Source organism: Bombina bombina, chromosome 4, assembly GCF_027579735.1.
Source record: "Bombina bombina isolate aBomBom1 chromosome 4, aBomBom1.pri, whole genome shotgun sequence".
NCBI classification, from domain to species: Eukaryota; Metazoa; Chordata; class Amphibia; order Anura; family Bombinatoridae; genus Bombina; species Bombina bombina.
In genome coordinates, this window is record NC_069502.1 from 933079240 (window position 1) to 933096482 (window position 17243).

General features: G+C 40.0%; 1 protein-coding gene across 1 annotated transcript in view; it reads right to left on the reverse strand.

Annotated features, from left to right (window-relative positions):
• RMDN2 (regulator of microtubule dynamics 2) overlaps positions 1-17243 on the reverse strand; it is a 390609-nt gene that overhangs the window by 87914 nt on the left and 285452 nt on the right. The window lies entirely within an intron of this gene.

Consider the following 17243-nt stretch of genomic DNA (forward strand, 5'->3'; position numbering starts at 1 on the left):
AAACACTGTGCTAAAGAATCAGGGTCAGAAAAAAGCACGAAGGATAGTGACAGTCACAACCTCCAAGACACTCACCCAATTGTGTCACAACTGTCGGCCCTCTTCTTACCCAAAATTGATAGACTCCAGAAATTCAAAGAATTCAACACAAGTTTGGCTCAGGCTAAGCAAAGAGTGGCAGAGGTGGAAGATAGGCAACATGAAACAGCAATTAGTGTGACAAATTTACAAAGGTAGAACAAGATTCTCATGGCCATAGTAGATGACCTGGAAAACCGGACACGCCGGAACAAATTGAGAATAGTAGGTTTGTCGCAATCCATACCTAATACCACACTCATGAACTTTGCTGAACTTATACTTCCTAGATTATTAAAGATACCAGAAGATGACACTCCTTATGAAGTGGAAAGAGCACATAGGTTGGATCAACCGGGTCGCAAAACTAACCTTAATAGACCCCCAAGACAAGTGATGGTGAAGTATCTGAACTTCAAGGACAAGATCAAACTCCTCAGAGCATACCAACAAGCACCGGCTGTAGAATATGAGGGGAAACGAATCTACTTGTTCCAGGACTACTCAGCAGAGATAGCCAAACGAAGGAAATAATTCTCTCCATACTGCAAACAATTAATAGACAAAGGCCGCTCAAAGGACTCTGCTCTTCCCAGCTAGACTGAAGCTACAGACTCCTCGAGGGGCTAAATTCTTCGAATCACCCAAACATCTACAACTGTATCTGGCCAAAGAAGAAGAGAATGACAAAATACCAGCAGAAGCCAATTCAACCTGAAAAAGGAAAGGGACAAGAGAAGGATACAGACAGTGAAGATATGGGCTCACCCCCATGCAAGGAAAGTAGCCAACACTAATATGCCTACAAAAAGCTAAGGACTCCTTCAAACCCTGTGGAAAGAGATTATATAAATAATAAGTATGCAAATTCGTTACATAACCTCTTTAGGAGGTTTGGTAAATAAAAGTTATTTTAATGTACTGTTTTTCTTTATTATTATAATTTTTTTATATCAAACATTTTTCTCTCTTTTTTTTCCTATTCATCATTACTACTGTCTTGTTTTTTGTATACTCTATGGAATCTATGCCTTATTAACATATTTCTCTGATCTCTTAGCAATTAGAAGGTATTACACTCCGATCCCTGGGATACCTCTACACACCATCTCCAACATAAGTTCACCTCGGAAAAGATCACTCTCACCAATCATGTAAGTAACACCCTAACCCTAACTCAACAACACACTCCCCATGACTACATATATCCTAGAAACTACCTAACATTATGAAAGAACAGACAATTAAAATAGTAGCATGGAATGTGGGGGGCATTACATCCCCCATAAAGAGGAAAGCTATACTAAATTACTTAAGAACACAAAGAGTGGATATAGCAATACTTGAAGGAACACATCTAAACACTCAGGAACACTAGAAATTGAAACAGATGTGGGTAACAGAAGTTATTTATAGAACATACAACTCACGCAGAGCAATAGGAATAGCGATCCTTTTTCATAAAAATCTAAACTACTCAATAAATACAGTAAAAGGAGACCCAGAGGGACGTTTTCTTATTATACATGCTATTATTAAAAATCTCCCAATAGTCCTAGTGGGGGTATATGCCCAAACTATAGGAAAAGTAAACAACAGCACAAAAGTACTGAAAACCAAAGGATGCGCCAATTAAATATTACGTGATCGGTGTATGGAGATATATATAAATATATAAAGGTATATATATATATAAATATCTAAGATTAGATAATGAATATAAATATGTACAAAAATAACAAGTATACAGATTAACCATCGAGTAGTTGCGTGCAATAAATGATTTGTGACTCTAAAACGTTACTCAATAATAAGTGACTCAGTTGAAAATCCAGTTGAAAATGTAAGCTAAAAGACAACTGAAAATATATATATATATATATATATATATATATATATATATACAGGGAGTGCAGAATTATTAGGCAAGTTGTATTTTTGAGGATTAATTTTATTATTGAACAACAACCATGTTCTCAATGAACCCAAAAAACTCATTAATATCAAAGCTGAATAGTTTTGGAAGTAGTTTTTAGTTTGTTTTTAGTTATAGCTATTTTAGGGGGATATCTGTGTGTGCAGGTGACTATTACTGTGCATAATTATTAGGCAACTTAACAAAAAACAAATATATACCCATTTCAATTATTTATTTTTACCAGTGAAACCAATATAACATCTCAACATTCACAAATATACATTTCTGACATTCAAAAACAAAACAAAAACAAATCAGTGACCAATATAGCCACCTTTCTTTGCAAGGACACTCAAAAGCCTGCCATCCATGGATTCTGTCAGTGTTTTGATCTGTTCACCATCAACATTGCGTGCAGCAGCAACCACAGCCTCCCAGACACTGTTCAGAGAGGTGTACTGTTTTCCCTCCTTGTAAATCTCACATTTGATGATGGACCACAGGTTCTCAATGGGGTTCAGATCAGGTGAACAAGGAGGCCATGTCATTAGATTTTCTTCTTTTATACCCTTTCTTGCCAGCCACGCTGTGGAGTACTTGGACGCGTGTGATGGAGCATTGTCCTGAGTGAAAATCATGTTTTTCTTGAAGGATGCAGACTTCTTCCTGTACCACTGCTTGAAGAAGGTGTCTTCCAGAAACTGGCAGTAGGACTGGGAGTTGAGCTTGACTCCATCCTCAACCCGAAAAGGCCCCACAAGCTCATCTTTGATGATACCAGCCCAAACCAGTACTCCACCTCCACCTTGCTGTCGTCTGAGTCGGACTGGAGCTCTCTGCCCTTTACCAATCCAGCCACGGGCCCATCCATCTGGCCCATCAAGACTCACTCTCATTTCATCAGTCCATAAAACCTTAGAAAAATCAGTCTTGAGCTATTTCTTGGCCCAGTCTTGACGTTTCAGCTTGTGTGTCTTGTTCAGTGGTGGTCGTCTTTCAGCCTTTCTTACCTTGGCCATGTCTCTGAGTATTGCACACCTTGTGCTTTTGGGCACTCCAGTGATGTTGCCGCTCTGAAATATGGCCAAACTGGTGGCAAGTGGCATCTTGGCAGCTGCACGCTTGACTTTTCTCAGTTCATGGGCAGTTATTTTGCGCCTTGGTTTTTCCACACGCTTCTTGCGACCCTGTTGACTATTTTGAATGAAACGCTTGATTGTTCGATGATCACGCTTCAGAAGCTTTGCAATTTTAAGAGTGCTGCATCCCTCTGCAAGATATCTCATTATTTTTTACTTTTCTGAGCCTGTCAAGTCCTTCTTTTGACCCATTTTGCCAAAGGAAAGGAAGTTGCCTAATAATTATGCACACCTGATATTGGGTGTTGATGTCATTAGACCACACCCCTTCTCATTACAGAGATGCACATCACCTAATATGCTTAACTGGTAGTAGGCTTTTCCAGCCTATACAGCTTGGAGTAAGACAACATGCATAAAGAGGATGATGTGGTCAAAATACTCATTTGCCTAATAATTCTGCACACAGTGTATATATATATATATATATACTTATATATTAATAATTCATATTAGCGTGATAAACGTGATGAAAGTAATAACAAAAGTCTATTAAAAAATTCACAAAATCACAGTGAGTCCAACCATAATATGAGCAGTAGATGAAAAAGCCTCTTGGTGGTTTCTCTGGAGTGAAAGAGATTTTTTATTGGTAACTTAACAGCGGTGGTGTCTTGAAATATCAATAACAAAACCAAATAGCGACTGTGGAGGCAGCACTCTTTTAAAGAGAATAGATATGGACCAATTTCTGAGGGAATGAAAGAGAAAGAGGCGTCTGATGGTGTAATAATGTAGGAATAGGCAAGCAAGATGAGTACAGATATCCAAATATACTCACAAGCCTAGGTGCACATCCTGTGCAATAATCAACAAACTGAGGCTTCAGAGCCGCTCGGCTGACAATCTACTGGCAGAGGACTGGACAGGATACACGTCCCACGAAGAGGTCAGCAATCACAGACTAGGTGCCAGAATTCACCTGTAGGATTCACCCTCAGATAGTGTACATGTGTCTAAAGTACCTAATCCAGCGCCCAAAACAAATAGAGCAAGGTAAGGATAAAAGTGGTACTTTATTTAAAAACAATTAAAATCAATGCACAGGAACACAGCCTTTGCTCCTGTGCATTGATTTTAATTGTTTTTAAATAAAGTAACACTTTTATCCTTACCTTGCTCTGTGATTGCTGACCTCTTCGTGGGACGTGTATCGTGTCCAGTCCTCTGCCAGTAGATTGAGTCAGCCGAGCGGCTCTGAAGCCTCGGTTCGTTGATTATTGCACTGGATGTGCACCTAGTCTTGTGAATATATTTGGATATCTGTACTCGTCTTGCTTGCCTATATCTACAAACTATAGGAAGACAGACTTTTGGCACCAGATGCAAACGGAACTCTTAGGAACACAAAGTGACGCTATTATTTTGGGAGGTGACCTAAACATAGCACCACAAGTGCCAACAGATAGATTTAAAAACCCACAACTACAGACCAAACTAACCCCAGGACCTAAATACCATAATCAAGACTTGAGACTCTTGAAGAAATTCACACACACACTACGATTAAAAGACATATGGAGAGAAAGAAACCCAGACGTACGAGATTTTACATGCCTAGCCATATCCAAAGACACACTTTCCTGCATAAACATGTTTCTTATCTTGGATAAACTTAGCTCTAGAATTAGGGACAATAAAATACACTCCATCACAATCTCAGAACATGCCCCCATATCTATCCAAATCTCCACCGCCAGGTATACTTCATCCACAGTAAAATGGAGATTCCCAAATTATCTATACAAAGATGTAAATCTGCACAGGTACCTAACACAACACTGGCAAACATATCTAACTACCAACTCACAACATCTTAATGACCCATTTCTCTTTCGGGAAACAGCCAAAGCAGTTTTGCAGGGGTAATTACTACTTATACAGCAGGACTGAAAAAAACCTAACTTAAAGAAGACCTTCTTCTACAACAAATTAAAAACGCATACAACAAATACCTACAACATTCCACCACTATAAACAAACTCAAATGCAAGGAAGCTAAGATGAACCAAGACGCTTTTCTTAAACAAAAATCTCTATATGCCCTGACATGCTCCCAAGCTAATGTCACCCAGCTCTCACGAAAACAAACTACAATTATATCGGTCAAAGACAAGGACAAAACAGTGATGAACGACAATGACATTCACAAAGCATTCTGCAACTACTATAGGGAACTATATAAAGACCACCCTATTGATGAGACATGGAAAAAATGTTTGGGCAAGGCCTAGATATGCCCAAACTGACTGAAGATCAGATTAACACTTTAAACACATACATAACTTTACAGGAAGTCCTCACGGTTATTAAAAATTCACCAACAGAAAAGGCTCTAGGGTCCGACGGTATGCCAAGTGAACTATACAAAATACTTCAGGGAGAAATAGAAGACACACTAGTGAGTCTATATAACCACATTATGCAAGGAAACACCCCACTGTCCCAGAGATTCACAGAAGCCTCCATACCATCATACCTAAACCAGATAGAGACCTCTTATTCCCCAGCTCATACTGGCCAATCTTCTCACTCACTCAATATTAGCAAACAGACTAGCTCTATACTACCGTCCCTTTTAAACCCGGATCAAACGGGATTTTTTTAACATACAGTGGGGAAAAAAAGTATTTAGTCAGCCACCAATTGTGCAAGTTCTCCCACTTAAGAAGATGAGAGAGGCCTGTAATTTTAATATAGGTATACCTCAACTATGAGAGACAAAATGTGGAAACAAATCCAGACAATCACATTGTCTGATTTGGAAAGAATTTATTTGCAAATTATGGTGGAAAATAAGTATTTGGTCACCTACAAACAAGCAAGATTTCTGGCTCTCACATACCTGTATCTTCTTCTTTAAGAGGCTCCTCTGTCCTCCACTCATTACCTGTATTAATGGCACCTGTTTGAACTTGTTATCAGTATAAAAGACACCTGTCCACAACCTCAAACAGTCACACTCCAAACTCCACTATGGTGAAGACCAAAGAGCTGTCGAAGGACACCAGAAACAAAATTGTAGCCCTGCACCAGGCTGGGAAGATTGAACCTGCAAAAGGCAAGCAGCTTAGTGTGAAGAAATCAACTGTGGGAGCAATAATTAGAAAATGGAAGACATACAAGACCACTGATAATCTCCCTCGATCTGGGGCGCCACGCAAGATCTCAACCCATGGGGTCAAAATGATCACAAGAACGGTGAGCAAATATCCCAGAACCACATGGGGGGGCCTAGTGAATGACCTGCAGAGAGCTGGACCAACGTAACAGAGGCTACCATCAGTAACACACTACGCTGCCAGGGACTCAGATCCTGCAGTGCCAGACGTGTCCCCCTGCTTAAGCCAGTACATGTCCAGGCCTGTCTGAAGTATGCTAGAGAGCATTTGGATGATCCAGAAGCGGATTGGGAGAATGTCATATGGTCAGATGAAACCAAAGTAGAACTGTTTGGTAGAAACACAACTTGTCGTGTTTGGAGGAGAGAGAACACCATACCTACTGTGAAGCATGGGGGTGGCAACATCATGCTCTGGGGCTGTTTCTCTGCAAAGGGAACAGGACGACTGATCCGTGTACATGAAAGAATGAATGGAGCCATGTATCGTGAGATTTTGAGTGCAAACCTCCTTCCATCAGCAAGGGCATTGAAGATGAAATGTGGCTGGGTCTTTCAGCATGACAATGATCCCAAACACACCGCCCGGGCAATGAAGGAGTGGCTTCGTAAGAAGCATTTCAAGGTCCTGGAGTGGCCTAGCCAGTCTCCAGATCTCAACCCCATAGAAAACCTTTGGAGGGAGTTAAAAGTCTATGTTGCCCAGCGACAGCCCCAAAACATCACTGCTCTAGAGGAGATCTGCATGCAGGAATGGGCCAACATACCAGCAACAGTGTGTGACAACCTTGTGAAGACTTACAGAAAACTTTTGACCTCTGTCATTGCCAACAAAAGATACTTAACAAAGTATTGAGATGAACTTTTGATATTGACCAAATACTTATTTTCCACCATAATTCTTTCCAAATCAGACAATGTGATTGTCTGGATTTGTTTCCACATTTTGTCTCTCATAGTTGAGGTATACCTATGATGAAAATTACAGGCCTCTCTCATCTTCTTAAGTGGGAGAACTTGCACAATTGGTGGCTGACTAAATACTTTTTTTCCCCACTGTAGGTCATCGGTATACAACATGCATAAACTCCAGTTAGTTCTCTCATACTATGAGAAGATGCGGGGAGAGGTTAGCTTAGGGGACATACCAGAAGTGTGTTTCCAACTATTAGATGCTGAAAATGCTTTTTTAAAAAGTCTTATGGGACCACTTGATTACGGAATTTGGAAAATGCAGATTTCAAGGCCACTTTATTACAGCCCTCAAAGCCAAATAAATGAAAACGCATTCCCCTCCTTCACACTCAAACGAGGCACACGCCAGGGATGCTCCTTATCCCCACTATTATTCGATCTAGCTATCGAACCCTTAGCCATTCGAATCAGAAAACAAATTGAAAGCCTAAAAATTGGGAAATCATCATTGCACTTTTCAGACGACATGATCCTCTATATTACCAAGCCCGATATTAACACCCCTAAAATTATGTCTCTTATAGAAGAATTTGGCACCATCTCAGGATATCAGATTAATAAAAGAAAGTCTGAACTTCTTTGGCTTACCCCACAACACACAAAAACAATCAGAGATTTTTACTTCAAGATCATAGAACATAATTTTACATATCTGGGAATTAAACTTTCAATTCACACTGCTTCATGGTACAACTCAAATTATAAACCACTCATAAGAGAGATTAACTTACTACTTAAGACCTGGAACCCACTCCCATTAGCCCTATCGGCAAGAGTAAATCTTATCAAAATGATAATTTTCCCAAAATTGCTATATCTATTTCAGATGATCCCAGAACCCTTGACAAAATGTGACATACAAACACTAAATTTCAATATAACACTTTGGAAGGGAACAAAACACAGAATGGGACTACATAGATTGACCACAACTCCCACTAAAGGTGGCTTTGTCCTCCCAGATATCCAGTTATACAACTCAGCAGTACAAAGTAAATATGTAATAGATTGGTTGTTAGATACAGGGACTTTCACAGATCTAGACCTAGAAAAGGATATGATTAAGCCTTGGTCACTAGCCCTCCTCCCTCACCTAACACTGAATAAAATGGACCTAAAAATACAAGGTCTTCTCCCATTTACAGGCCCTATTAGAGCCTGGATTAAACTATGCAAATACTTATCAGTATCACCACACACCACAAAATACCTACCACTAAGAGGAAATGCCAACTTCTTACCAGGACTCACTACTAGACCATTTAAAATCTGGGATCATAAAAAAATCAGATTAATACAACATTTAATGGCACTGGACAATAAAACTATAATCCCATTTGCAGACCTAGAAGACAAATATGACATACCACGCTAACATCACTTTGCCTATTTACAGGCAAAACACTACATACAAAGCCTCTGAGACACTCAGTTAATAAACTCTAATGCAAAAAAAAATAGATAGTATAGTCAATTGGGCCAAACAAGGTATCAGATCCATAACACCCATTTACTGCCTAATGCAAGAAAAAAAAACTGTAACACAAATCTCGGACAACTAGCTACTGCTTGGACCAACAGGCTAGGGACAAATATAACAGACTTCCAAATAATGAAAAGTATAGACACTGTTAAAAAAACTACTCTGTCAATGGACTTGAGAGAATTGCACACCAAACTGCTAAATAAATACATATATTACACCTAACTTAGTAACATAGTAGATGAGGTTGAAAAAAAGACAGAAGTCCATCGAGTTCAACCTATACAAATCTAAAATACTTACAAAAAGCTCCAGTTAAGCTTAAATAATCCCAGTAAAAGGTGACCCATTTAATACTAGCACTAGACAGAAATGTATCCAAACAATTTTTAAATGTATCTAGGGTATTGGCATTCACTACCTCCTTTGGTAATGAGTTCCACAATTGTATTGCTCTTACAGTGAAAAAACATTTCTGTTGCAGGAGATTAAATCTCCTTTCCTCCAACCTTAAATTGTGACCTCTTGTCACAAACAATTTTCTTTGAATAAACAGAGCTTCTGCCATCTCTGTATATGGGCCTTGAATATATTTATATAAAGTAATCATGTCATCTCTCAAGCGCATTTTTTCTAAAGAAAACAGACCCAGTTTGGCTAGCCTCTCCTCATAGCTTAAATTTTCCAATCCCCTTATTAGCTTTGTGGCCCTTCTCTGAAATTTTCTAGTTCTACAATATCTTTTTTTTGCGATTGGTCCCCAGAACTGCACTCCATACTCAAGGTGAGGTCTTACCAGGGCTTTATATAGTGACAGAATTATGCTTTCCTCCCTTGAATCAATGCCTCTTTAATACATGCTAGTATTTTATTAGCCTTTGAAGCCGCTGCCCTGCATTGTGCACCCATCTTTAGCTTGTTATCTATTACTACTCCCAAATCCCTTTCCTCCTGTTTGGCTAAGTCTTGTCCCATTTAAATAATACGTTGCCTGCTTATTTTTACTTCCAAAATGTAGTACCTTGCATTTTCCCATATTAAATCTCATTTTCCATTTACCTTCCCATACTTCTAATTTTTGCAGATCCCTTTGTAACGAAAGTTCATCCTGCTCTGACCTAATGACCTTACTTAACTTAGCATCATCTGCAAAAATAGAGATGTCGCTATTTAATCCATGCTCCAAGTCATTTATAAAAATATTAAAAAGAACAGGGCCCAGTACTGATCCCTGGGGGACTCCAATGATTACCTTTGTTCAATCTGAGTATGATCCATTTACTACTACTCGTTGCTCCCTAAAAGATTACCAAAAATGGAAAACAAATGTCAACAACCGAGAAGCTGACCTTATACATATGATATGGCAATGTCCACTCATACAGAAATTCTAGCACATGACAACACACTGGTTGAACACCACATGTAAAACTCAAACTATACTCACTATAGACAAAGTTATATTCTTAGATTTAAAATATCCTACCAATAAACACATCCGATTAACAAGCAATGTAATTCTAAAACATGGAATACATTCTAAAATGTACAACTTAGAGGGGAGTGGGAACTATGGGATTGAATCACTACAAATATATACAAAGAAACTTTAGGAAGGGATACTGCAACAAGAAAGAGGGAGACCCAGGGGATCGGAGTGGACACATCCTACAGAAAGTAGGTACAGCTAAGATAACAATAATATTATATTATATTATATATAATATTTTGTTTACATTATTTAATTCATTGATTTATTTTGAATTTATGGTTAAACCTTGATATTGCATTAAGGGAAGTTAACCCATCAAGCTATTCCGAAGTTAACTGCCTACTAGATAGGCAATTAAATGACTCTATAACCTCAATCTCAATGGAATAACCAGCAAGATAGGCTGCAGACTAAAAACCCCATCCAAAGACATCCAAGGCACAAAATAAATAGGGACTAGAATTGAGCCTATTGGTCAGAGAAACAAGAGCCAGGTATTTTTTCATTGTTAACAAGATGTAATGCAAGGTAATGAATAAAAAGATATTATTAAAAAAAAATGGGGTTGGCATGAGCATTATTATTTATGCGTTTAAAAAAATGATATAAGTAAGATTACCATGAAGTAAAGTATGGACCAGTGTTCTCAAGCTCAGCTTCACTTTTTAACCATTTACCCTCAAGCATCAAGGTACAGGTATGAATAAATACTGTTGTGAGCATTTGCTAAAATCAAATCAGAGGACAGATATCCTAATATATACTCTGTAGATTCCACTAGAAAAGTAAGTATCACAAATAAAAGTCAATTTATGTGAAGGAGAGACACCTATATTACAATATAAGGTCTAAAAAAACAAAAACAAAGATTTTGTGTGATTTCTCTACATGGTAGTGAGTTTTTAATCATCAGATCCTAAATCCCTTGCACACACATATCTGTCATGGCGACTTCAACATAATTAGGGAAAATGAATTAGAAAAAAGAAATATAATAGCCCAAAAATATAAAAACTTTAAACAGACAATATGTATAACAACATCTATCACAAAACAACGAAAACAAAGGGTATATTTTGTTACAAAAAATAAATAAGATAGGTGAGCAAAGATGGACCTCAGAGGATTATGTTAAAATTAGAAGCCGGTGTTATTAGTTAAATAAGATTATGTTTATTTGAATAAATATTACAATTTCAATAGGTATTTGAGAATTTTCAATATGTATTTGAGAAAAGTGTGTGTTGAGAAGTATGAGGCTGAAAATGACTGTCATATTTGCTTAGGATAGCCCTAATAAGCTTCTAACAAGCCTAGTACCAAGTCCTGAGGTAACAGGGCATTCTATTTTAGTCAAAGTACATAAATAAATAGTTTGTGGATTAAACTGGGTGGGAAAAAAATGTGGGAGGAATATAATCATGAGTCTATTAGTGCTTTTAATATCTGGGTCTTGGACAGTTTATGTAAATAAAGTTGGAACCAATTTCACACTATTTATCACAGCATTTTAAAGGTAACAAAAACATAATTTATGCTTACCTGATAAATTCCTTTCTTCTGTTGTGTGATCAGTCCACGGGTCATCATTACTTCTGGGATATTATCTGCTCCCCTACAGGAAGTGCAAGAGGATTCACCCAGCAGAGTTGCTATATAGCTCCTCCCCTCTACGTCACCTCCAGTCATTCGACCAAAGACCAACGAGAAAGGAGAAGCCAAGGGTGTAGTGGTGACTGGATTATAATTTAAAAAATATTTACCTGCCTTAAAAAACAGGGCGGGCCGTGGACTGATCACACAACAGAAGAAAGGAATTTATCAGGTAAGCATAAATTATGTTTTCTTCTGTTATGTGTGATCAGTCCACGGGTCATCATTACTTCTGGGATACCAATACCAAAGCAAAAGTACACGGATGACGGGAGGGATAGGCAGGCTCATTATACAGAAGGAACCACTGCCTGAAGAACCTTTCTCCCAAAAATAGCCTCCGAAGAAGCAAAAGTGTCAAATTTGTAAAATTTGGAAAAAGTATGAAGCGAAGACCAAGTTGCAGCCTTGCAAATCTGTTCAACAGAGGCCTCATTCTTAAAGGCCCAAGTGGAAGCCACAGCTCTAGTGGAATGAGCTGTAATTCTTTCAGGAGGCTGCTGTCCAGCAGTCTCATAGGCTAAACGTATTATGCTACGAAGCCAAAAAGAGAGAGAGGTAGCAGAAGCTTTTTGACCTCTCCTCTGTCCAGAATAAACGACAAACAGGGAAGAAGTTTGGCGAAAATCTTTAGTTGCCTGCAAGTAGAACTTGAGGGCACGAACTACATCCAGATTGTGTAGAAGACGTTCCTTCTTTGACGAAGGATTTGGACACAAGGATGGAACAACAATCTCTTGATTGATATTCCTGTTAGAGACAACCTTAGGTAAGAACCCAGGTTTAGTACGCAGAACTACCTTGTCTGAGTGAAAGATCAGATAAGGAGAATCACAATGTAGGGCTGATAACTCAGAGACTCTTCGAGCCGAGGAAATAGCCATTAAAAATAGAACTTTCCAAGATAACAATCTTATATCAATGGAATGAAGGGGTTCAAACGGAACACCCTGTAAAACGTTAAGAACTAAGTTTAAACTCCATGGCGGAGCAACAGTTTTAAACACAGGCTTGATCCTAGCTAAAGCCTGACAAAAGGCCTGGATGTCTGAATTTTCTGACAGACGCCTGTGTAACAAGATGGACAGAGCTGAGATCTGTCCCTTTAATGAGCTAGCCGATAAACCCTTTTCTAAACCTTCTTGTAGAAAAGACAATATCCTAGGAATCCTAACCTTACTCCAGGAGTAATCTTTGGATTCACACCAGTATAGGTATTTACGCCATATTTTATGGTAAATCTTTCTGGTAACAGGCTTCCTAGCCTGTATCAGGGAATCAATAACCGACTCAGAAAACCCACGTTTTGATAAAATCAAGCGTTCAATTTCCAAGCAGTCAGCTTCAGAGAAGTTAGACTTTGATGTTTGAATGGACCCTGAATCAGAAGGTCCTGTCTTAGAGGTAGAGACCACGGCGGACAGGATGACATGTCCACTAGATCTGCATACCAAGTCCTGCGCGGCCATGCAGGCGCTATTAGAATCACTGATGCTCTCTCCTGTTTGATTTTGGCAATCAATCGAGGAAGCAGCGGGAAGGGTGGAAACACATAAGCCATCCTGAAGTTCCAAGGTGCTGTCAAAGCATCTATCAGAACCGCTCCCGGATCCCTGGATCTGGATCCGTAGCGAGGAAGTTTGGCGTTCTGGCGAGACGCCATGAGATCTATCTCTGGTTTGCCCCAACGTCGAAGTATTTGGGCAAAGACCTCCGGATGAAGTTCCCACTCCCCCGGATGAAGAGTCTGGCGACTCAAGAAATCCGCCTCCCAGTTCTCCACTCCCGGGATGTGGATTGCTGACAGGTGGCAAGAGTGAGACTCTGCCCAGCGAATTATCTTTGATACTTCTATCATTGCTAGGGAGCTTCTTGTCCCTCCCTGATGGTTGATGTAAGCTACAGTCGTGATGTTGTCCGACTGAAACCTGATGAACCCCCGAGTCTTTAACTGGGGCCAAGCTAGAAGGGCATTGAGAACTGCTCTCAATTCCAGAATGTTTATTGGCAGGAGACTTTCCTCCTGACTCCATTGTCCCTGAGCCTTCAGAGAATTCCAGACAGCGCCCCAACCTAGAAGGCTGGCGTCTGTTGTTACAATTGTCCAGTCCGGCCTGCTGAACGGCATCCCCCTGGACAGATGTGGCCGAGAAAGCCACCATAGAAGAGAGTTTCTGGTCTCTTGATCCAGATTCAGAGTGGGGGACAAATCTGAGTAATCCCCATTCCACTGACTCAGCATGCACAATTGCAGCGGTCTGAGATGTAGGCGTGCAAAGGGTACTATGTCCATTGCTGCTACCATTAAGCCGATCACCTCCATGCATTGAGCTACTGACGGGAGTTGAATGGAATGAAGGACACGGCATGCATTTAGAAGCTTTGTTAATCTGTCTTCTGTCAGATAAATCTTCATTTCTACAGAATCTATAAGAGTCCCCAAGAATGGAACCCTTGTGAGAGGCAAGAGAGAACTCTTCTTTTCGTTCACTTTCCATCCATGCGACCTTAGAAATGCCAGAACTAACTCTGTATGAGACTTGGCAGTTTGAAAGCTTGAAGCTTGTATCAGAATGTCGTCTAGGTACGGAGCTACCGAAATTCCTCGCGGTCTCAGAACCGCTAGAAGGGCACCCAGAACCTTTGTGAAGATTCTTGGAGCCGTAGCCAATCCGAATGGAAGGGCTACAAACTGGTAATGCCTGTCTAAGAAGGCAAACCTTAGATATCGGTAATGATCTTTGTGAATCGGTATGTGAAGGTAAGCATCCTTTAAATCCACTGTGGTCATGTACTGACCCTTTTGGATCATGGGTAAGATTGTCCGAATAGTTTCCATTTTGAACGATGGAACTCTTAGGAATTTGTTTAGGATCTTTAAATCCAAGATTGGCCTGAAAGTTCCCTCTTTTTTGGGAACCACAAACAGGTTTGAGTAAAACCCTTGTCCTTGTTCCGACCGCGGAACCGGATGGATCACTCCCATTAATAATAGATCTTGTACACAGCGTAGAAACGCGTCTTTCTTTATTTGGTTTGTTGACAACCTTGACAGATGAAATCTCCCTCGTGGGGGAGATAATTTGAAGTCTAGAAGGTATCCCTGAGATATGATCTCTAGCGCCCAGGGATCCTGGACATCTCTTGCCCAAGCCTGGGCGAAGAGAGAGAGTCTGCCCCCCACTAGATCCGGTCCCGGATCGGGGGCCCTCGGTTCATGCTGTCTTAGGGGCAGCAGCAGGTTTTCTGGCCTGCTTGCCCTTATTCCAGGACTGGTTAGGTTTCCAGCCTTGTCTGTAACGAGCAACAGCTCCTTCCTGTTTTGGTGCAGTGGAAGTTGATGCTGCACCTGCTTTGAAATTCCGAAAGGGACGAAAATTAGACTGTCTAGCCTTAGCTTTGGCTTTGTCTTGAGGTAGAGCGTGGCCCTTACCTCCTGTAATGTCAGCGATAATTTCTTTCAAACCGGGCCCAAATAAAGTTTGCCCCTTGAAAGGTATATTAAGTAATTTGGACTTAGAAGTTACATCAGCCGACCAGGATTTTAGCCACAGCGCCCTACGTGCCTGAATGGCGAATCCTGAATTCTTAGCCGTAAGTTTGGTTAAATGTACTACGGCCTCCGAAATGAATGAATTAGCTAGTTTAAGGACTCTAAGTCTGTCCGTAATGTCGTCCAGCGTAGCGGAACTAAGGTTCTCTTCCAGAGACTCAATCCAAAATGCTGCCGCAGCCGTAATTGGCGCGATGCATGCAAGGGGTTGCAATATAAAACCTTGTTGAACAAACATTTTCTTAAGGTAACCCTCTAATTTTTTATCCATAGGATCTGAAAAAGCACAGCTATCCTCCACCGGGATAGTGGTGCGCTTAGCTAAAGTAGAAACTGCTCCCTCCACCTTAGGGACCGTTTGCCATAAGTCCCGTGTGGTGGCGTCTATTGGAAACATCTTTCTAAATATTGGAGGGGGTGAGAACGGCACACCGGGTCTATCCCACTCCTTAGTAACAATTTCAGTTAATCTCTTAGGTATAGGAAAAACGTCAGTACTCGCCGGTACCGCAAAGTATTTATCCAACCTACACATTTTCTCTGGTATTGCAACAGTGTTACAATCGTTAAGAGCCGCTAAGACCTCCCCTAGTAATACACGGAGGTTTTCCAATTTAAATTTAAAATTTGAAATATCTGAATCCAATCTGCTTGGATCAGAACCGTCACCTACAGAATGAAGCTCTCCGTCCTCATGCTCTGCAAGCTGTGACGCAGTATCAGACATGGCCCTAGAATTATCAGCGCACTCTGTTCTCACCCCAGAGTGATCACGCTTGCCTCTTAGTTCTGGTAACTTAGCCAAAACTTCAGTCATAACAGTAGCCATATCTTGTAATGTTATCTGCTTGCCCTTATTCCTGTAATGGCTGCCCAGATGTACTAGGCGCCATAATATCACGCACCTCCCGGGCGGGAGACGCAGGTACTGACACGTGAGGCGAGTTAGACGGCATAACTCTCCCCTCGCTGTTTGGTGAAATTTGTTCAATTTGTACAGATTGGCTTTTATTTAAAGTAGCATCAATACAGTTAGTACATAAATTTCTATTGGGCTCCACCTTGGCATTGGAACAAATGACACAGGTATCTTCCTCTGAATCAGACATGTTTAACACACTAGCAATAAACATGCAACTTGGTTACAATCTTATTTAACAAAAACGTACTGTGCCTCAAAGAAGCACTAAACGATTAAATGACAGTTGAAATAATGAACTGAAAAACAGTTATAGCATCACTCTTTAAAAACAACACAACTTGTTAGCAAAGGTTTGTTCCCATTAGTAAAGCAACACTAATTAAAATTTAAACATAAAAATCACAGAGCAACGTTTTAAAACACAGTCACTACATAAATCTCACAGCTCTGCTGAGAGAATCTACCTCCCTTCAAAGAAGTTTGAAGACCCCTGAGTTCTGTTAGAGATGAACCGGATCATGCAGAAATTACAAGTGTAACTGACTGGAAATTTTTTGATGCGTAGCAAAGAGCGCCAAAAACGGCCCCTCCCCCTCACACACAGCAGTGAGAGAGAAACGAAACTGTCATAATCAAAACAAGCAAACTGCCAAGTGGAAAAATAATGCCCAAATATTTATTCACTCAGTACCTCAGAAATGCAAACGATTCTACATTCCAGCAAAAACGTTTAACATGAATTAAATACCTATTAAAAGGTTTAATGTACTTTTACAGAGTAATTCCGGTGAAATACCATCCCCAGAATACTGAAGTGTAGAGTATACATACATGTCATTATAACGGTATAGCAGGATTTTCTCATCAATTCCATTCAGAAAATAAAAACTGCTACATACCTCAATGCAG